Genomic DNA, 23,692 nt, shown 5'->3' on the forward strand with positions numbered 1-23,692 from the left:
ATCCTCCTGCATTATTGACATGTAGGTTGTTTTTAGTTTGTTATTGTTGTTTGCTGTAACAAACAATGCTGGAGTTAACGCTTAAATAGCAGCCTGCTGGTGTACAAACACCATACGAAAGTTTTTCTAGGCCAGGATTTTTCAACCTTGGCATTATTGAACTCTTAGGCTGAATAATTCTATGTTGTGGAGTAGGATATTAAGCAGCTTCCCCCACCTCTACCCACTAGTTACTAGTAGCACCCCCACCCCCGCAACCCCGCCACAGGTGTGAAAAACAGAAACATCCTCAAACACTGCAAAATCGCTGCTGGCTGAGAAGCACTAATCTAGGCAATATACCTAAGAGGAACAGCTGGGTCTTACGATTTCTACTAACATGTATCATCATTTTGCTTTCTAAGAGTATTGTTTTCCCACATCACGCTAACTTTCGGTATTTTCAGAATTAAAATTTTTGCCTACTTATGGATATGAAATAGTAACTTTTTATTATTTTATTTCATTTTCCCTTAATTTCTACTGAGATTTCACATCTTCTTGTATGTCTGTTGATCATTAGGGTTTTTCTTCTGTTAATTGGCCTATTCATATCCTTTGCCAATTTTTCTTTCTAGGTGTTTCTTTTTCTTTTTGCTTTGTAGGAGTTCTTTATAATTTTTAAATACTAATACCTTGATTGTTTTATGTCTGGGAAAATATGTTTTCCCAGTCTAAGACTGTCTTTTCACTTTGTTGATGAATTCTTCTTATTTTAAATCAGTAAAATGTATCAATCTTTTCCTTTATATTTTATGCTTTGTTTAATAAATTTTTCTATCCCAAGGGCGTAAAGATAATCTCTTATATTTTTTCTAGAAGTATAAAAACTGACAATTCACATTTAGGTCTTTAAACCAACTTAAACTTCTTGTGATATGAAAGAGAAAATACACATATAATTATTCCAATACATATTTCCTAAATAGTTCATCTTTTCACTCCTGGTTTGTTATACCACCTCTGGTTTTAAATTTTGATATTTGAGGGGGAAGGGGAGTTGAACTGGGAGATTGGGATTGACATATATAGAGTACTATGTATAAAATAGATAACTAATGAGAACCTACTATATAGCACAGGGAGCTCTACTCAATGCTCTGTGGTGACCTGAATGGGAAGGAAATCTAAAAAAGAGGGGAGGGGATATATGTATACATATAACTGATTCACTTTGCTGTACAGAAGAAACTAACACAACGTTTAAAGTAACTATATTCCAATAAAAATTTTTTCTTAAAACTTTGATATTTGGTAAGGCAACCCCCCTGACTTATTCCTTTTCAAAATTGCCTTGGGTGTTGCGGTTGGTTATCTGACCAAAGAATATTGTCTCTTTCTCCTTTCTAACTTGAACCTAAACTGTTTTCAGGTGTCCATGAACCTTATCTTATAGTACTCAGTCTAAGCCCATTAAAGTAATTTCATTCCATTGGGATTGGTTTGGCCATAAGCATATGTTGCATCTCTTGCCAATGAGACATAAGTGGAATTGCGCTAGAGTGGAGATGGGATGGGATAGGTAAGTTTTCTTCTCACTTAAAAATGTACATAAGAGGACTTCCCTGGTGGCACAGTGGTTAAGAATCCGCCTGCCAATGCAGGGGACATGGTTCGATCCCTGGTCTGGGAAGATCCCACATGCTGTGGGGCAACTAAGCTCATGCACCACAACTACTGAGCCTGCGCTCTAGGGCCTGTGACCCACAACTACTGAGCCCGCGAGCCACAACTACTGAAGCCCACGCACCTAGAGACCGTGCTCCACAACAAGAGAAGCCACCGCAGTGAGAAGCCCGCGCACCACAACAAAGAGGAGCCCCCGCTCGCTGCAACTAGAGAGAGCCCGCACATGGCAACGAAGACCCAACGCAGCCAAAAATAAATAAATAAATAAATAAGTATTTTTAAAATGTACATAAGGAACAGACTTGCCCTGCCTCTCTTTATATAGATTTGGAGGAAAATGTAATGTCTGCAACTGTGGCAGCCATCTTGCCACTCTGAAGGGAGGAGTGTAGTCCAGCACACCAAGAATGGCTAAGCAGACAGATGAAAAGGTCCCAGATTCCCATGATGTCATTGTGCTGCTGAATTATCCAATACTGAAACCACTTATCATCGGACATCCTGTGATGTAAAATAATAAACCTCTTATTATTTAAGCCACTTTAAGTTTTACATTCTTTTACTTGCAGTCAAAGGAGTCCCCGACTACTATAATAAGTTTGACCCTTTACTCTTCCACATGAATTTTGTGATCATTGTTCCATGTTACTTAAGCAGGTTGGGATTTTTTTTTTTTATAAATGTATTTATTTTATTTTATTTATTTATTTTTGGCTGCGCTGGGTCTTCGTTGCTGTGTGCGGCCTTTCTCTAGCTGTGGCGAGCGGGGGCTACTCTTCATTGCGGTGCGCAGGTTTCTCACTGTGGTGGCTTCTCTTGTTGGGGAGCATGGGCTGTAGGCACGCGGGCTTCAGTAGTTGTGGCTCGCAGGCTCTAGAGCACAGGCTCAGTAGTTGTGGTGCATGGGCTTAGTTGCTCTGCAGCGTGTGGGATCTTCCTGGACCAGGGCTCGAACCTGTGTCCCCTGCCTTGGCAGGTGGATTCTTAACCACTATGCCACCAGGGAAGTCCCTGGGATTTTTAAAATTGGGTTTGCATTGAAATTAAATGTTAACTTTAGGATAACTGACATCTTCATTATAATGAATATTTGAATTCATGAATATGGTACATTTCTACTTATTTAAATCTTAGTTAACTTTTTCCGTAAAAGTTTTTTATACATAAATCCACATTTTACGTTTTTGTTATTCCTAAGCACTTTATTGTTTATTAGTATTAAGAATGGTGTCTTTTTTTGCTATTAAATATTGTCTTGGATAAATACTGAGGTATAGGATTGCAATTGAATTTTGTATGTTGATCTTATACCCAGCAACCTTGCTGAATTGTCTTTTTAGTTATAATATTTTTTTCAGTATAGTCTGTTTGATTTTCTTTATAGACAATCATATTATCTATAAAGAGAGTTTATCTATTCTTTTCCCTTACTGTGTTGATGGAGATGTCATAGGTCAGTCATGGAGGTCTGTGGTTGCTTGATCCAGTTTCCTATCATGTGTCCTGTCCTCCTGCCTCATCATTCCCTCATGAAAGGCCCATCATTAGGCAGCGGTCAGCTCTTTAACAAGCTAGTTTGTGAGTATGGGAATGAGGGTTCACAGTGTAGTCCATAGTTTCAAGCAGTGAATCTGGTCTGGTTCCCACCCACTTCCCTCACCCCATGAAGATCACTTTTAGTCTCCCTTCCCCTGCAGAAGCCCCTTTAGAGCATTTTCTACCCCCTTTCATACCTGGAGGCCAACAGGCCCATGTCTTCCCTCTCATTCGTTGCTTTGCATTTCTGGTCCATAGAAAAGTTTATACTTGGGGCCAACTGTGTCTTTCGTTTTTCTCTTTTACATTTTAAAAACCATTGCTTTATGTTTGGAGCTGAACAAGTACCCCAAAGATTTGTACAACAATGCTACCTTGACCAGAAATCATAATTCTAAATGTCTATTTTGTAAAGGATTGACAGAGCTAGCTTCTAAAACTGATGGTACTATTTATAGTAATTATCATCAAATACAGTGCTACTCAGAATTTTCACAGTGTCTTTCAGCTCCTTGTGTTTTGTAAATGTTAGAGTTGTGTCTGTGTTTGTCACGTGGGTAATGGGGAATGGAGGTAAATACTATTTTCTACACCCGAGAAAACTGAGGCCTCTTACTTAATTGTGGCCAAGAATAAGATAGATTCCTCCAGAGGTAGGGCTGTGCTTTGTTCATGCTGTGCCTTGTAGAAAATGACGCTCAGTGCAAGGTTTTGAGCTGAGAAAACCAAACTCTAGGCCCATGCCTAGCTCTATTCAACAGGATGTCCCCCGAATTAAGGAGACCCATAATGAAGTCCTTAAGATCTATGCAATGCTATGACTTGAGGAAAAGAAAGAAAAGGAAGGAGAAAAATAAGAGCAGCAAGAGTTGATTTTAACCAAAGTGAATGGGAAGGAACTGTCAGTAGCATTTCATCTAAAAAGTGAATTTTGATTGAGATTTAGATTTCTTTAATACTAATCCCCTTACATAAACTAGCTTAGTATGTAAATATAATCAAAATAGCAGTCATTAAAATTGCAAAACTTATTTATTAAGATATGTAAAACAGCTGCCGCAGTAGTGACTAAGAAGTGTAAAAATAAATTATTGTGTTCAAGAAATATTTATTGAGTTCCTACTATGTGCCAGCACTATACAGGTAGTTGGAATGCAAAGATAAATAACACAGGTCCTTGTGCAGCTACCCATCTAGTTGGCCCAACTAATGGGCAAATAAATAATCCAAATATGATGGGATAAGCTCCTTAAAAGAGTGTTAGTTCAAAGACATATTTTACACCCATGTTCATAGCAGCATTATTCACAATAGCCAAGAGGTGGAAGCAATCCAAGTGTCCATCAACAGATGAATGAATAAACAAAATGTGGTCTATACATACAATGGAATATTATTCAGCCTTAAAAAGGAATGAAATTTCAACACATGTTAAACATGGATGAACCTTGAGGATATTATGAAATAAGCCAGTCACAAAAAGGCAAATGTTATATGATTCCACTTATATGAGGAATCTAGGGTAATCAAATTCATAGAAACAGTAAGTAGAATGTTGGTCGGGGCTTCCCTGGTGGTGCAGTGGTCAAGAATCTGCCTGCCAATGCAGGGGACACAGGTTGGATCCCTGGTCTGGGAAGATCCCACATGCCGCGGAGCAACTAAGCCCGTGCGCCACAACTACTGAGCCTGCGCTCTAGAGCCTGAGAGCCAGAGCTACGGAGCCGGCTCGCCTAGGGCCCATGCTCCGCAACAAGAGAAGCCACCGCAATGAGAAGCCCGCATACCGCAACGAATAGTAGCCCCCGCTCGATGCAACTAGAGAAAGCCCGCGTGCAGCAACGAAGACCCAACGCAGCCATAAATAAATAAATAAATAAATGTAAAAAAACCCCCCAAAACCCAAATTGTTAAAAAAAAAAAAAAAAAAAAAGAATGTTGGCCGCCCCAGCCTAGGGGGAAGGGGAAATGGGATTGTTTAATGGGCATAGAGTCTTAGTTTTGCAAGATGGAAAAATTCTAGAGAGTATTTGCACCACAGTGTAAACATACTTAACACTATTGAGCTATACACTTAAAAAGAGCTAGGATGGTAAATTTCATGTTATGTATAATTTACTATGATTAAAAAAAATGTGTCAGCTTCATGAGGACAGGGGCCTGTCTGTTTTGCTCACTCTTGAATTTCTAGCACCTAGCAGAATGCCTGATACATAGTAGGCACTTGACAAATATTTGACCTTCCTCTGGTTTCTCCTCCCCATTCAACATCCTACACAACACACAAAAGCCAAGTCATCTGTGAGCCAATTCAGCAAACAAAGGCACCTCTCTACTTAGGGCCCGGAAGGGGAAGAATTTAAAATATTTGTGATTTGGTATTTGTCCTAGTCACACCAACGATCCAACTATTCTTTACTTCTTAATTATGCTTATCTGAGCTTTTTTGGCAGTTAAGTTTCCTAAAGATAGATACTGTTTCTACTTCCCAAAACAGAGTTGTGATGGACTTTGTTAAGAAAAAAGTGGAAGCAAGTCCGTGAAATGAAATCATTATTAGGCTGTGGTACAAATGGCTCTGGGGCCATGCTTGCAGGTCCCAGAGGAAGGGTGAAGTAATTAGCATGTATTTGCAGTTCTGCTGCCTCTTCCCTCCCTGCACTGGCTCAGTCTGATTCTAGTTGCTCAGTTTATTCTCGTGTTTATGTTTTTCACTTGATCAAAAATAGACAAAAAACGTTTCCTTGCACTTACTATAGCTTTTCTACTTTTTTCCATGTGTGTTAGGTCTCCTCTTGCCCTGATCCTTCTTCCTTCCACCTGCTCGTTTCTCTGCTTTTCTTACCTTTCTCAATTAGGGCTTTTCCTTGTGTTCTGTAACGCTGGCTTGGGGCAGCATTTAGTGACAGCACAAGCAAGGAGCCTGCCAAGGGCTTGAGGGGTTTGCAATGAGGAGCTCCCATTTCTGGCCCAGGCACCAGACAGAGCTCCCCGTTGGTGGTTCTGGCTTGGCCTCAGCCCTGGGCATGCACATTGCGAGGCTTCAGAGTAGAACACAAGTGCCTTGCCTAGTGCTTGAGGGGAAGCCCAGAGGTGAAAGGTTCCAGGGTATCTTTCTTCTGTCTCCTCATGCTGGTATGGTGGGAGGGTAAGTGCAGGCCAGAGCCAACCAAAGCCCTTCTTGGAGACAGGGTCAATCATAGAACCAAATGAGGTTTCCAGGCCTGGGGATTTGATTTGTTACTTTTCACATGTAACACTTAAATAGTTCTTGCTATGACAAACACTGTTCTAAGTGCTTTTAAATATTAACTCATTTAACCCTTTAAATATTAACTCATTTAATCCTTATAACAACCCTGTGAACTGACAACTACTATTATCTGAATTTTATGGATGAGAAAACTAAGGCCCACAGAGGTTAAGTGACTTGCCCAAGGTCACAGAGCTAAGTGGTAGTGGCAGGATCTGAACCCAGCCAGCCTGGCTTCTGAATCTGTGTTTTTTACCACTATACTATGTTTCCTGTCTGGTTTTATGTACGGTCCCCCAGGATTTCCCTTGAAAATCTCATGTGTGATTTTACAAAATATCTTCTCCAAGGTATAACACCCTCTGGTAGGTGCTGGGCAAGGTGTGTATCCCTTTGAAATTTCTGTGCAGCTCTTGGGATATCTGCTAGCAGTCGTGTGTTCACAGGCTACCTCCTGAACAAGACATCAGAAGCAGACCTTCTCTCTCTCTAGGGATAAGGGTGCAAAAAAGCAATTTCTACTCATACAAATTTTAAGAAATAAAATTTCAGTGTATGTTTAATACAAATAAAATATCAATAGTCCTCTTATGAAGTTTCCCCTCATACCCACACACACATAAGCAAGAATCTTACCCTGGGATCTGTCTGTCCTGAATCAGAGTGAGCTTGCAGGGAGCCATCCCCACATTCTCCACCCAGGCCCTTACAAACAGCATCATGAATTTTTTAGATGGTTGGCTGGACTTGGGAGTGCAGCTCAGAGCTGTAGGACAGATCTTCTTGTGAGAGTAGCAAGCTAGTCTGGAGAGAAGCCCACGACCTTGGCCTCTTTGCCCTGGGAGACCATGGCCCTGGCCCTGAATATCTGCAAATCCTCTGACCTTCCCTGTCATCCTCTGGCTGTGCCCCAAATGGCTTTCCCTGCTAAGAGCTGGGTTAGCAGAGCAGAAAGTTTCACAAAAAGTTAGGATGAGCTTGGCTTTCAACTGCTGACTTATGTTGAGGTGCTGGTCTCAGTTGTCTCTGGCATCTTCTGTGACGCCTGCCAGCTTCCCTGCTTATAATTTCCGAGGCTCTGCCCATTCTCCATCTCCACAAAGCTTGTCTGGATCTTCCTCACACAGAGCCCTAGTTCTAATCTGGATGGAATCGATAGAAAGTGAATTCCTGTTAAAAAATTAGCTGATTACATCTCAGACAAGGGCTCTCCTCTGTGTACTGCGTTTGCATATTAATAAGGACATTCAAAACCAAAAAGTTAAGAAACTCAAAGGAGTGACTATCTAGGGGTAGAATGTCAGGCTCCTCTACACAGAGAGCTTGATGCGGTGGGGGGTGGGGGTGCTTGTGTCTTGTAGATCTCCCCATATTTGTGTATGCATCTAAAACTGGCCCTAGTGTCAATGTCAGGTCCACAGACATCCTCAAATCCAGAATAAAAACATTCACTTTGGAGCAACAGCTATTTCTCTCTGAGTTTGTTCTTAGGACTCACCAAATCTTAGGGCCCAGATCAGGGCATGCTAATGAGTTCAGTTTATTAGCAGCAGGGTCCTTTGTCAAGTGGGGTATTTCCTCTGACGTCACTGGACTGCTCATCAGCTCCAAGGTGGGTCTTTGCCAGGAAAACCTGAATCGAAGAGGAGGCTTGGCCTTCGGGGAAGAGAGCCTGTGTCCTGGCAGCCGGGTGTGTCTGCTCCAGGCAGGCCTCTCAGAGCCACTGATGCCCTGGGTTAATGTACTTTTGACCCAAGAGGGAAGAAAACGGTATAAAGAGTAGGAGCTACAGCAGTCAGCTCTTACAGGGTGGCACTTGTGAACCGGTGGGATCGTGACAACCTTAGTCCTACCCACCTACCTGTCTTCCCTGCCCACTCTCCTGCCTTCTTCCCTCCCCTCGCCCACTACTTCTCTCCCTATTCTCCTGAAAAGCAGCTTCCTAGGTGATATCTTTTGTTTCCAAAACCTTCTTTGTAGTTCTTCCTTGACTCCTTTCTCAACATATTCCCTCTCTTTCCTCCTTCAATGCCAGTCTGTTGGCATCTGTCTCCCCATCTTGTGCAGGCTGCCCATCTCTGGCTCACCAAGGTTTTATTTTTATTTTTTAATTAATTAATTAATTTTTTGGCTGCATTGGGTCTTCATTGCTGTGCGCGGGCTTTCTCTAGTTGCGGCGAGTGGGGGCTACTCTTTGTTGTGGTGCGCGGGCATCTCATTGCGGTGGCTTCTCTTGTCGAGGAGCACGGGCTCTAGGCACGCGGGCTTCAGTAGTTGTGGCACACAGGCTCAGTAGTCGTGGCTCTTGGGCTCTAGAGCGCAGGCTCAGTAGTTGTGGCACATGGGCTTCATTGCTCTGTGGCATGTGGGATCTTCCCGGGCCAGGGCTCGAACCCAGGTCCCCTGCATTGGCAGGCAGATTCTTAACCACTGCACCACCAGGGAAGTCCCTCACCACGGTTTTATAATTGCCTCTGGTTAAAGTTTAAATAGATGGGTTTCAGCCCAAGAGAAAAATGTAAACAAGACCTTTCTGCAGTCTTTCAGAACTGCTGACTTCCAGTGCTTTTGAATTCTGTGCTAGGAAATTCATTCACTCTCACCAAGGAACTGAGAACCGCCACTGGGCTTTCAGAGATGTGAGAGGCACTCTGAAACCATTGAGAGGCTTTTAGAAGATCTACCCTTTTTCTTTTAACTCAATTAAGCCATCAGGATCCAGTTCCCATTCTAGGATGTTTGTCTGGTGTATTGAGGGGACAGAACAGTTAAGCAATCTTCATGGGCTGGCTTCTGAAGAAAGAAAGGAAGTGAAGGGAATTTTCATTTCCCTGTGGGAATTTTTCCTTTGCGGGGGAGGAAGGGATTGTATTTGTTGCCCCAGGTCTTCTTGTTGATGAAGTAGTTCTAGGAATCAAGAGAAGGGGACCACCTTTGGCCAAAGCAGAAGGAAGAGGGCAGGTGGGGTTTGAGCTGGTGATTTGGTCACATATCCCTTCACTTGCTGTTTCCTCAGAAGTAAGCAGGCCACTTTGTTGAGTCTTGATAAGAATATTGATTTTCTATATTTTTCTGTTTTGTGTACTTTGTATACTTGTGATTAGGTGTCAGGATGGATTCAGCAATACTTTTGGATGTTTTAGTCAAGGATTTGGTTGGATCCTTGGCTTCCCCTATTTAAAAACCTTCAGTAACTCCTCATTTCAAGTTCAGACTCCTATTCAAAGCCTTCCATGGTCTGGGTCCAACCAACCTTCACCCTCCACTATTCCAACCATACACCCCTGTACATCGATCGGCCTCACTGAACTTGCCACTCCACTCCTGTTATATGTTCCCTTCCTTACTCTGCAGCACCCCAACGCTTGCTGAGTCCTCCCTGGCCTCCTCAAAATGCCATCTTCCTGTGTTTTGTGGAACATTCCTCGCCCTCCACGCATGACCAGGACCAACCACTCCTTCCCTCAGTTCTCAAGCAGCTCGTGACACCTCCCTTCACAGTAGCCCTGATTTCATCATCTATTGTTCAGCCCATGTTTATGTGTCAGCTTCCTGCACTAGCTACTCAGCTCCTTGAGCAGAGGATGGTTTATTATACTCCCATGCTGCCCTGCCTTGTGTGTGGCCTATCGTCAGTGCTCAATACATATATTTTTCAACCTCTCTGAAAACTTAAAGTCAACATTTTAAAAATAGCTCTTGAGGGACTTCCCTGGTGGTACAGTGGTTAAGAATCCACCTGCTGGGGCTTCCCTGGTGGCGCAGTGGTTGAGAATCTGCCTGCCAATGCAGGGGACATGGGTTCGAGCCCTGGTCTGGGAGGATCCCACATGCCGCGGAGCAACTAGGCCCATGAGCCACAACTACTGAGCTTGCGCGTCTGGAGCCTGTGCTCCGCAACAAGAGAGGCCGCGATAGTGAGAGGCCCGCGCACCGCGATGAAGAGTGGCCCCCGCTTGCCACAACTAGCGAAAGCCCTCGCACAGAAATGAAGACCCAACACAGCCAAAAATAAATAAATAAATAAATTAAAAAAAAAAAAGAATCCTCAATGTCTGATCATTGAAAAAAGAAAAAAAAAAGAATCCACCTGCCAATGCAGGGGACATGGGTTCGACCCCTGGTCCGGGAAGATCCCACATGCCTCGAAGCAACTAAGCCCGTGCGCCACAACTACTGAAGCCCGCACACTCTAGAGCCCAAGTGCCACAACTATTGAAGCCCACGCACCTAGAGCCCGTACTCTGCAGCAAGAGAAGCCACCTCAATGAGAAGGCCGTGCACCACAATGAAGAGTAGCCCCCGCTCTCTGCAACTAGAGAAAAAGCCCACACACAGCAACGCAGCCAAAAATAAATAAATAAATAATTTAAAAAAATTTAGTTAGAAAGAAAAAGAAATTTTTTTTAATTAAAAAAAAAAATTAAAAAAAATAGCTCTTGAGAGGAACCAACAGTAAGAAGGATTTTGGAGTCAGACAAATTTGGGTTCTAATCTAAGCTCTGCTAAGTATTAGTACTAAGGTGGCTTCCCAATTTTAATCCATTCCAAGCCTCACTTTCTTCACTTATAAAACAAAGACAATAAGATCTCTTTGTGAGGATTAAAATGAGATCAGGCAAGTAAAGAACCCAACACAGTTCTGTCTTTTTTTATTTTAATTAATTAATTAATTAATTTTTTTATTTTTGGCTGTGTTGGGTCTTTGTTTCTGTGCGAGGGCTTTCTCTAGTTGCGGCAAGTGGGGGCCGCTCTTCATCGCGGTGCGCAGGCCTCTCACTATCGCGGCCTCTCTTGTTGCGGAGCACAGGCTCCAGACGTGCAGGCTCAGTAGTTGTGGCTCACGGGCCTAGTTGCTCCGCGGCATGTGGGATCCTCCCAGACCACGGCTCGAACCCGTGTCCCCTGCATTAGCAGGCAGATTCTCAACCACTGCGCCACCAGGGAAGCCCCACAGTTCTGTCTTATCCTTACCCTCCCTTGATGTTAAAACATTTAAAATGTTCCAACATTTCACTCTGGAACATGAATCATATTCATCAATTTAACATATATGGGCCATATTTTCCCATTCCTAATACAACCTTCCTTGATACAACACTTTCTCCTCATTCACACTTGCAGGTTTTTCAAAGGCTTACTTTGTAAGTAGAATAGGACTTATCTATTGGTCACCTGAAGAAATCCCAGTGATAGGGACAATGATGAGACAGCTGCTCTGCTCGTTGCTCAGTTATTTTCACACGTGGAGGGTCATCCTCACAGCATCACGCTGCCCTCTTTACTTCCAATGTTAACTTTAAAGAGGAGAACACACACCATTAGGACACCCTTCTCTTTCCCCCTCCACCAAAAGTCAGTTGCTACTTTCACCCATGGGAGGGGAGCAGTGGACTCTGTTCATCCATACAGCATTTATTGAATGCCTGCTGTGTGTCAGGTACTGGGATGAATCAGCCAAGGTCCATGCCTTTAAAGGTTTCAATTTAATGGGTTTTGGGGGAGTGGGGGAGGAGATAAGCATCTAACCAAACAAGGATTGTATGGGAACAGAGGAAAGGACAGTCAACCAGTCAGGAAAAGCTTCAGAAAGAGGTGATACTTGAGCCGAGTCTTGAAAAATCAGTACATGGCTGTCAACAGACAATGAAGGCAGAGCACTTCAGGTAGAGGAACCCCAACTCTTGTTCCTCTCCCTCTGATCACTGTATGCAGCCTGACGCATCTGGCTCTACCATCTTTACCCTATACAGTTGTCTTCTCCTTGGTCTAGAGGACTTAAGTTCTTCCTTGGCAGAAACAACATTATTAGTGCTGGTTCTGATCAGAGAACTGACATTAGAAGCTTTGCTGCTGCTTTTGTTGCCAATGCCAAAAAACAGCTGGAGTAGTTTGAGCTCCCTGGGGGAGGGTGGAGAAGTTGAGCATGCATGCGTATACCTGTGTCTGTGTATGTATGAGTTTGAGAGTGTGGAGGTGTGTGTCCATCTGGATGGCCGGCTAGATGTTTATCTGCAGGTGTTGCCACAGAAAACAGAAGTGGATATTCAGGAAGCAAAGTGACAGCTTGGGATCTCACAGACAGCTGAAAGACTGCTCAGAGAAGGGAGAGGTTGAAATAACCCCGACCAAAACAAAATGAAACAGAGAAGGAAGTTACATCAGAAGAGGAAAAATGCCAGCGTCATGCTGAAGAGCCACAAATGTCACAAAATAAAAATAAAATGTGGGATTCTTATTTTACTTAGTCAAATACTATTACAATGTTTTCTTCTTTATAGCGCATTATTAAAATTACAGAAATAGTAATATTTAGTGCAGCAAACATGGAGAACACAGAAAAACACAAATTGCTGTAATTTTTTAAAGTTATATTCATAGTATCTTATTTATTTGGATCAGTGATTGCTTATAACTTTGCCTTCTACCTCCATATACAAGTTGGTTTTTTCCTTTAGCACTTAAAAAATATTAAAAACAAGTTCTGAGATTGACTTACTGAAGAACATTTTAAAAGTCTCATTATTAGCACAAATCACACTATTTTGATAAAGATACTCTAATAATAGTTAAGTGACTAAAGGTGTCAGAGCAATAAATGTAGATCCCAGAGATGTTAAGTTTTTCGTTTCCATTCATGTTAGTCTCTTTACCAAAAAGAAGTGAAAGAGTAGTTTTCCTTTTGATTAGATTCTTGTAACCACACAAATGAAAAATTTATAGAATTGGCTTTAGGTGAGGGGGTTTTATAAGAAGTTAATATAATACCGAAATAAGCTTGGCATCAGATCTCGTATGAGTCTTTTGAATTTATTACTTTATAAATAAAGGAATTGGCTTTCCATCACGTTCTAGAATTATAATGGCTTCAAATAATTGATTTTCCAATCTCAAAAAGAGTTAAAAGCATATGGAGAGGAACAAACTACTATGTATAAAATAAATAAGCTACAAGGATATATTGTACAACACAGAGAATATAGCCAACATTTTATAATAACTATAAATGGAATATAATATTTAAAAATTGTGAATCACTATGTTGTACACCTGAAACTTTGATAATATCAAACATCAACCATACCTCAACCTCAAAAAAAAAAAAAAAAGCATGTGCAGTTTTGGGCAGTGAACTAGGGAAATTGTGTGTGCTTTGGTTATAGTGCGAAACAGTACTTCCCAACTGGATGAACTATTAGTCCATATGCTATTTTACCAGGTAACTAGTGAATGGATTTGGGGCGGACAGAGTTGAGAAGAATTGACTAGGGAAAGAAAAGTACCTGGTGAAGAAGAAGCAAAGCAAGTAAGTCTGATGCTCACTCTGTTTGCACATAGTAGGTAGTCAGTAAATAATTGTTGAAGGACGGAAAGAATGAAATGAGTGAATGAATAGTAAGTATAAAGAAAGTGGCATAAACACCTAATTCAAAATGAAATTTAAATTTTGCTTTGTGACAGGGTTATAACATATTTCCCCTATGATATGTGCCTTGGTGATATATAAAGATGTATAATTTTTAGAAGTTCTGAGACCCTTGAGAAAGAAAACATCTAAAAATTAGATTTGGGGGAAATAGAAATCAATGCATATCTAAACTTTTAGATTTTCTGAATTTTTTTTACAAGTCTAAATTCAGTGTTACTTTAGGAACATAATAATATATTATGTATAAACTGGTTTATTCACAAAGCAATATTGCTTCTGTTTTACGCTTTTGGGATTTTTTTTTTTGGCTTCAAGGCATGTGGGATCTGAGCTCCCCGACCAGGGGTGTGGGTTCCATCCCACATTGGAAGGCAAAGTCCCAACCACTGGACCACCAGGGAAGTCCCTCATTTGGCTTTTTCAGTTGAGAAGAAACCAGCAAATATTTAGAAAGTGAAGAAACCATAAACATCACAGAAACTTATATATTTTTCTAGACCCACTTCTTTCCATAAGGAGTTCATTTTCAGGAAATAATCTAAGGGTTGTGGGCAAAGGAAGAATAAAATAAACAAAACTCACTGACTGCAACTTTTTTTTAAGCGAAGTATAGTTGATTTACAATATTATATTAGTTTCAGGTATACTGCATTATGATTCAGTGTACAGATTATACTCCTTTAAAAGTTATTACAAGATAATGGCTATTGACTGCAACTTTTTTCTAAGCATCTACATTTTTGTTTAGTGAGTGAATGCCCCCATATCTGCCAGTTTCCCTGCTTTCTGGGCTTCCACATCTCCAGGGACCCCTCCAACTGGATGCATTTTCTGACTCAGAACTTGCTGAGGCTCTCAAATCCCAGTCTGAAGTAGTCTCCTAAACTCCCTACCCCAGCTTATGTTCTGGGAAACATGTCCTTTCTGATGGTCTGCCTAAGAAATGGGAAAGAGAGAGGAGGATGCCAAGTTCTGTTTTACATTTTAAATCCATAGATCTTTCCTTCAACGAGTGGCAGGACATTCTTAATTCCTGCTCCTCTTTATGGAAGAATTTAGCATCACTTCCCGTGGTGCTCCAAGGAAGTTTGCTCTTTGCCCGAAATCTCTCTCTCTCCCAAAGCAATTTCCCCTCCTCTGAGAAATGTTGTCCTGTCAGCAAGGCTGCACTGCCCTTGAACCAGACAACTTTCTCTGCTTGTCTTTATCTGTCTAAATAAAGCTAACCTACATTTGCTGTCTTAATTCATTCGGATGCTTGCTGATGCTATTTAAAGCATCCCTTAAGGCTCCGTGGAAAACAAGAGGCATTATTCCCAGTAGGGAAACTTTAGGTTTGTTGGTCATTTAAGGAATTCAAGAATCGAAAGAATCCATTCAGTCTTCAGTAGTTCAGATGTGAAGGACAAAGGAGCTCTTTGTGTTTTTTATCCCAGGCAGTCTTCTTTGACTTGTACGTTGCTGGGATCAGTTGATAGCAAAAGAGGTAACTAGAAAGTTAATCTCTGTGTGTGTGTGCGTGTGTGTCTGTGTGTATGTGTGCACGCGCATGCGTGTCTCTCCTTGTCTCTAGGCTTCATGAAATTTGCCCAACAGAACGTGTTTTTTATTCTGGACTCTGATAATTTGTTAGTCCACTGTGAGTTTACTTCCCCTCTCAGGGAACAGATGTGAAAGATCAAAAGGAGATGTCACCTTAGTAAACAGGCTTCTGGTGAGTTTTTGGCTTGTCTCCACCTCCCCCTCTTCAGCCTCCATCAGACATTTCATTAGAGAATCCTGGTACTTACACATTCCAGAAAAGAAGAGGAAATTCTAAACAGGGAAAGGAACAAAACATTGGGGTTGTAAATAGGTCTCCACTGTGCACTTTTATAGGACTGGGAGTTCAGAGAGGTTGCGAATCTGTTGACTGTTTTTTCACATCTGGTATTTATGTCAGTCTGTCGGCTTGCTTAGTGGGAGGGAGAGCTGGTACAATGGGATGGTTTTTAACCACCAGTGCCCCGCTTAAGCACATGCTTTTATCAGCATCCACTTGTTCAGCCACGATTCTGTGACGTCCATTGCAGCGAGTGAGTCAGAAGCCACAAGCTAACAGGTCTGTTCCTTCCTGCCGTCACCTAGGAAACCAATGCATCATCCACAGGAAATGCAGGCCCCAATGGGGAGTATGCCCAGATCAGGTTATAAAGCTGGCAATGAGTTTTTCAAAAGAGGTCAAATAATAATGGGTAGAATCTTAGTCTAGGGTAGGAAGTGGATCCAGCCCCTTAGGCATGGATCGAGGACTGTCAGGCAGAAATACCAGGAGGAATTAGTCAGCTAAAATCATGAAAAATGTCTGCTTTATAAGAAACTGGCCAAGGGCAAGGGGTATGGAGATATGGTTTGATTACCCCAAACAGCAAACGCATTTATTTGCCAGTTGGCTGAGAGTAATTTTTTTTTTTTTTTTGTACGTTAGGACAGTGTGTGAAGTGAGATGAGGAAACTGACAAGACATCACACCAGGCTTTCAGCTGAGTGAAATGTATATCCTCTTTACCATGGTCTGTCTCCCTTAAAATAGTTATGGAGAGTTCCATCAGAGAAAACCACACCTTGTTTGCCCTCATGCTCTCACTGTTTTTTTTCTGCCTGAGCTTTATTTTCTCCCTCCTTCACTACTATAGTTCAGCACAGTCCATTGCCTTAGTGTATAAATACAATCTACCACACACTGTCCACATATCTTATATAAGCACATGAATATAAGCTTAATGCAGCTGAGAAAAAGTACCTGTGGAGCTTCAAGTTGTTTGACAAGTTTAATGTTTCCAGGCAGACTTACACTCTCATACTGCTATGGGTGAAAGAGTCTACGTAAAAGTACAACGTGAGCTCTCCTGGAACTTCCTGTTTGAGACTCAAAGAATATTAGAACAGGAAAGAAAAACAACTCAGAAATCACCTGGTCCAACCCCCTCATTTTTCACGTGAGAAATAAGTCCCAGAGAGGTGATTTGTTTAAGGTCATCTAGTGAATTAGTGTGTATGTTGGGGGCCAGGAAGAGGAGAGAAGAGAGGTGGGAAGCTTGACCACAAGCTCAAAATGAGTCAATAGGTGATATGGCCACCTAAGAGACTGTTATAATATTAAGCTGCATTAATTGAGGTACGGAGTCCTGACTAAAAGGGGCAATTGGTACCCACACAGGCTGGTCAGTGTTGCCAAGAATATGACATTCTGTCCTGTGTACCCACTGAATGGGGAAGAATGACAAACCCAAATGTGCCCAGAGGAGGGTAAAGATGGTATTAAGAGCTTTAGTAACTACTGTATAACCTAAGAAGAAAAACTTAAAACATTAGGTTCCTCTGCTTGGAGACCAGAGGGTTTGTCACAGAGAGCATAGAAGGAGGTATTGTCAAATAGTTGAAAGGCTGTTTTGAAGAGGGCTCAGACTTATTTTGTGTGATTGAGAAGGGCAGTTACAAATTGGTACAAGTTAGAAGGTGATAGGTTTTAGCTTCATATAAGTAATTTTCCAATCATTCAAGCTGATCCAAATGTATTAAACTGACCAATGGGATAGCGAATTAATTCTCTATCTCCAGAGTGTTCAAATGTTCATTCATGCATCCAAATACATTTACTGAGTGCCTGCTATATGCCAGTCATTGGACTAGAAGGACTTTGAGGTTGTCATCTGGGTTAATTAAGGCAATACTAGCTGCTGTATTAAATCTGTATATCAAACCTAAAACTGTCTCATGGCTCAGACATGACAGGAAATTTCTCACTCATATAACATCCAAAATGGGTGATCCTGATGGTGGGTGGCTCTCTTCCAAGTAGTAGTTCAAAGAACCAGGCCCTTCCATCTCATAATTCTGCCATCTTCAACATGCTGTTATAAGGTTGCTTTAGGTGTTGACATCCTGCTGACAGACAGGGAAAGACTGTGGAGGATTGTGTGGGGAGGTTTTTAGGGGATGGACCTAGAAGTGGTACACGTCAGCTCTGCTCGCATTCTTTCTATCCAGTAGAATTCAGTCACATGGCCACACCTAACTGCAGGGGAGGCAGTCCTGTGCCCAGGAAAAAGAGGAAAATGGTTTGATGACTGACTAGCAAATCTTCCAGCACACTGTCCAACTCTGAGCTTATATAATTATGGTGACAGAACCAAGACAGGAATTTAAAAATTTTCTTGTTTAATGCCAATATCATGTCTCATGTTTACATTAAATGTCTTCCTATTGAGGGCTCCTGTTCAAAATATATTAAGTTAAAAAGCAAGGTAGAGAGCAATGTATATGGTATGCTACTTTTGTGAATGAAAAGAGGAATTATAATGACAATATTTATTTGTATTTGTTTGCATATGTATACAGAAACACTGGCAGGATACACAAGAAGCCATAAGGACGAGGGTGTGGGCAGAGGGAGGATGGTGACATCATTGGGAGCGAGCTTCTCCGTGTGTGCCTTTAAATATTAATTCATTAATTATAAAACTATATACTTTTTAAAAATCTTTCTTTCTGTTGGAGAAGAGTTTTTCTCTGATTAATCTCTTTTTGTTTTCAAGTAAAAAAAAAACTTGAGGGACTTCCCTGGTGGCGCAGTGGTTAAGCCTCTGCATTCCCAATGCAGGGGGGCCCGGGTTCGATCCCTGGTCAGGAACTAGATCCCACGTGCATGCCGCAACCAAGAGTTCGCATGCCACAACTAATGAGCCCTCAAGCTACATGCTAAAAAGCCCACGTACCGCAACTAAGGAGCCCACCTTCTGCAACTAACACCTGGTGCAACCAAATAAATAAATAAATATTTAAAAAAAAAAAAACTTGAGAAAAGGACTGTTTGGAAAGGTGAGCAGGCATAACTTATGAACCTGAGGTAACAATAGTGATGACTATGGTGTCTTTCCTGTTACAGTGGGCCTATACTGGATTAATTAACTTTTTCAAAAGAAAGTAAAATAGTGCAACAGCTTGGTTTTATGGATTCATCTAAAAGTCTCAGAGTGTTGTTCTTTTTTTAAAAAAATTACTTCATTTATTTATTTTTGGCTGCATTGGGTCTTTGTTGCTGCAAGTGGGTTTCTCTAGTTGCCGCGAGCGGGGGCTACTCTTTGTTGCGGTGCGCAGGCTTCTCATTGCGGTAGGTGGGCTTCTCATTGCAGTGGCTTCTCTTGTTGCGGAGCACGGGCTCTAGGTGCACAGGCTTCAGTAGTTGTGGCACGTGGGCTCAGTAGTTGTGGCTTGCAGGCTCTAGAGCGCAGGCTCAATAGTTGGGGCGCATGGGCTTAGTTGCTCCGCGGCATGTGGGATCTTCCCAGACCAGGGCTCAAACCCATGTCCCCTGCTTTGGCAGGCGGATTCTTAACCACTGCGCCACCAGGGAAGTCCCTCAGAGTGTTTTGATACCTGATATCTTTGTTTATTTTTATGGCATTCCTAATAACTATGATACAAAACATATAATTCTTATTTCGTAAGATACTGTCAGAGTCAAGAATAGGAGTTTATTTGTCTACAAATTCATGTTAGATTTGTAGTCCAGTCCTCTTGATTTCTGCATAGCATCAACACTAGAAGTATGTGATTAAAATCCTTTATGTTTTATAGCATTTTCACAAATATTTTCTCATTCAGTTTTCCCATCAGCCATGTGAATTAACTGCAGTTGGTATTACCTTTAGAGATGAAAAACAATGGTGGTGACTATTAAAAATAAAGTTAAAAGGCAAATAAAAAATTGGTTAATATATAAAGAATGATTACAAATCAATAATTAAAGGAAAGTGTTCCAGTAGAAAAACTGGCAAAGGACATGCGTTAAAAATCTTAGAAAGAGGGGCTTCCCTGGTGGCGCAGTGGTCAGAAATCCGCCTACCAATGCAGGGGACACGGGTTCGTGCCCCAGTCTGGGAAGATCCCACATGCCGCGGAGCGGCTAGCCCCGTGAGCCACAACTACTGAGCCTGCACGTCTGGAGCCTGTGCTCCGCAACAAGAGAGGCCGCGACAGTGAGAGGCCCGTGCACCGCGATGAAGAGTGGCCCCCGCTCGCTGCAACTGGAGAAAGCCCTTGCACAGAAACTAAGACCCAACACAGCCAAAAATAAATAAATAAATAAATTTATTTAAAAAAAAAAAAAAATCTTAGAAAGAAAAAAAAAAAGAAAAAAAAATCTTAGAAAGAGGTCTCAATAACAAATAAATAAACATTAAGAAATGTTTTCTCCTCAAAATAAGTAGAGGCAAAAGAAAAATAGTATCTAATACTGACAAAGGTACATGGAAACAGGAACATTGATATTTTTCTTGAAGGGATATCAGTTGGCAAAATCTTTTTGAAGGAAAATTTAGAAATATATTAAAACTTTAAACATATTCATAACACTATGACCTAGTAACTTTATTCTACTAATTTATCCTCATGAAATAATCAGAGAAACGTAACAATTTATGCCAAATGATATTAATATCATAGCATTCTTATGAACTCAGCAAAAGGTGGATCAAATGACAGTAAGGAAATGGAATACCAAGCTTCCATTGAAAGACCATGTTAAACAATTAGCTAAAAGCTAAAGGAAAATCCCACTGTCCAATGTTAAATAAAGAAGCAAGATCCAAAAAGTGTACAGAGGAATGTATACATACATTTATATATCTTATAAACAGATGAATTCTGAAAAACTGTAGTAAGACAAAACTGGCTATTAGTGATTAAGCTTAGGAAGACATGTCTCTACCAAAAAGGGGCTTGATGGTCCTTAAAAGCTTTAAGACTAGAGAGCATTCTAATCTCCTTGCTGATAGCCATCCTATTGGGCTTCTTTATCCAAAATAGACCAGTCCATATAAATTGAAAGGCGGTCAAGGCAGCCTTTGGTGGGCTTTGCCAAGTGTCATAAAACTCCTTCTCAGCTTCCATAGGGAATTTAATGTTGTGTAGATCTAACAGATCTTGAATCTATGGAACTATCACTGGTTTTCAGCAAAGGATCCAGAATGAGAACTTTTATCACACCTGGCTTTTAAATGCTTGAACATATTTTTTAGCCCTTACCTGAATTAATATTTGGATTATAGGCATTCAAAACTGATGCCAGGTCTCTAATCACAAACTCCAAATTGTTTCCATTTCTTGGATCACTTTTCCTCATTTCTTGCTGACTGTGATGTTCATTGCATTGACCCAGCCAGCATTTTTCACATGTTTTGAAGCTCTCTTTGTCTTTCAGAATCACCCCTATTGACTAATGATCTAACTCTTACCCACATGCAACACTGGTGATTTTTCTTACCATTCCTAATATTCATTTTGTTAATCTCTTTCATTTTCATTTTTTGTTTTCATCATAATCATAAGCCTCTTCTTAATAGCACATTCAACATTCTTATTGCTTTTGCACTTGTCAGACATACTTAATAATGTTGCAAAACACCCCAAATTAAATACAGTAAACCTGCTGATAGTAGAAAACTAGCTGGCCAAGACTAAAACAACTGCGTCCAACTGCCATTGCCGCCTGTTGGGGGCAGGCAAAGTTGAAATATTCTGCGTTTGGAGCAACTTATTTTTCACCTTAGTGAAAGTTCACGGGTGGCCAAGCTGGCAAAGAACCCCTGTCTCTTCCACCATCGTGCAATTCTGGTGAAGTACATTTGACACAATAGTCATCAAATCATATATAAATATGTAATCGACCAAAATTATTTTTAGATAGCTCAGTTGGTTTGCATTGTCTTAATGAGGCTGAGGTCATGGGTTTGATCTCTGTGTGGGTTTTTTAGTACACAGAGAAAAACCACGTCACCCAAGTAGTCTATACCTACATCTAGCCATCTCGCAAATGCATGATCTTTAGGGCAATGGTCCCAAACATTTTTGGCACCAGGGACCGGTTTCGTGGAAGACAATTTTTCGACAGACGGAGGGGCGGATGTTTCAGGTGGTAATGTGAGTGATGGGGAGCAATGGGGAGCGGCAGATGAAGCTTCGCTTGCTTGCCCTCCACTTACCTCCCGCTGTGTGGCCCAGTTCCTAGCAGGCTGCAGACCAGTACTGGCAGGGTTGGGGACGCCTGCTTTAGGGGACCTAGATATAGTGTGTGGTGAGACATATCATTTCAGTACAGTCCATATAGGAAAATGCAGTTGTGAACCTTCATAACAGTATTTAACTTTGGAATCTTCAAACTGAAACCTCAATTAGCCATTGATCAGAGAGAAGATGCTTTAGTCGTATGTTCAAGTTTTTTAAAAAAATCTATCATCTATAAGCACAGGTTGGATCACAGTGTTCTCCAAATGTAAAATACTAAAGAAAGAGGCTTATTTTTCTCACTGAGATCATTAGAAAAATTAGAGTGGTACCTGATTTACCTCTACTCCCCAGGAAACTGATGACAATTAATTCCTATTGAGTTAGTATTCTAAGATTTGCCAAGGAGCAGGTCAATGTCACCAGAGAATGTTACACATTTGTCAAAGCACAGAAAGCTACAGAGTCACAACTCAGTTTTTGGCCTCAAATGCAATTTTCTCCCTCTGTTTTCAGATCCGCTCCTCCCTTCAACACCAGAGCTGCAGGCTGCTCTCTAAATAACACCGTGTCCCTGGCCTCCTAGCTCCCATTTGAACATTTTGGCAGGGCTCCTTTGAGGTCTGCCCCCCACCGTCTCCCCTCTCCAGGCTTGTCTTCGTTTGTCTGAGTCAGCCGTGAGTCACCTCACTCATTAATGGAACTCAGAATGCCTCTCCATTCTCTGGATCCCTTTCGTCTCCCTTCTTGTAACTGGTTTTCTGGCAGCATCAGGTCTGTGGACAACCTTGAAGCTATGGGCTGGGTCACTATTAAGATGGTCTGCTCTGTGAAGAGGTTGGCAGACAGCAAGTAGAACTAAAAATGATGATAATGACAATAATGATGATGGTGCACACAGTTGCTTCAGATGCACTTTAATGGCCAGATTTGGTACCTTTGCCTGTGTCAGCTCATTGGACAGCACAGGGGTCCTTAATTCTTGGTCCCTTCTTTCTCTTCCTTGTCTCTTCTTTCCCTCCTCACCACCACTTCCTCCACACACATGCCCATATGGTACAAGGTGAAAGCTTAGAGACTCCACTCACTGGAAAGGCAGATAAAAGAGCAATGTCCTTACATTGGTGGGCATTCTCTTCTCCAGCATTTTCAGACTTGCTCTCATTTCTACTCATTCTATTTTACATTCCCAATTCTTTCCTTTTTGTGAGAGGTAGATCAGAGAGGACAAAAGAGAAGGATTTATGCCTTGTTGGTGCCTCCTGGGCATATAAAGAAGCCTAGTAAAATGATACTGATAATAAACTCTGAATTCACCGTAGAAAACGTCAACACCAAAACACCAGTATTAATTCATTAATCTACTTAAAGCCCTTTGTAAAATGGTTGATACTTTACTCAACTGGATAGTGACTAGTTTTCGGTAAATCAGGTGATTTACTTTTGAAAGGGACCGCAGAGATCACCCTGTCCAGTCTTTCATTCAGTGGGCATGCATTTACTGAGCACCTGCAGTGAGCAGACCCTGAGCCACGCCCCCCAGGGCAATGCTTTTCAAGCTTCACTGTGTGTGTATGTTACCTGGGAAACTTGCTAAAATGCAGATTCTGATTCAAGAGGCCTGGAGTCAGGGCTCGAGGTTCGGCATTTCCGTAAGCTCCGGGGAGATGTCCCCGCTGCTGCCCACGAACCACAGTTTGAGGAGCAAGACTACAGGGCTCTTCGTAGAACCAGACAAGGCTTGACTCTGTCCCTGAGGA

General features: G+C 41.6%; 1 protein-coding gene across 2 annotated transcripts in view; it reads left to right on the forward strand.

Annotated features, from left to right (window-relative positions):
• Window positions 1-23,692, forward strand: part of MKLN1 (muskelin 1) — a 353,982-nt gene that overhangs the window by 87,629 nt on the left and 242,661 nt on the right. The gene's annotated exons all lie outside the window — the stretch shown is intronic.

The sequence above is a fragment of the Eschrichtius robustus genome, chromosome 8, assembly GCF_028021215.1.
Source record: "Eschrichtius robustus isolate mEscRob2 chromosome 8, mEscRob2.pri, whole genome shotgun sequence".
NCBI lineage: Eukaryota > Metazoa > Chordata > Mammalia > Artiodactyla > Eschrichtiidae > Eschrichtius > Eschrichtius robustus.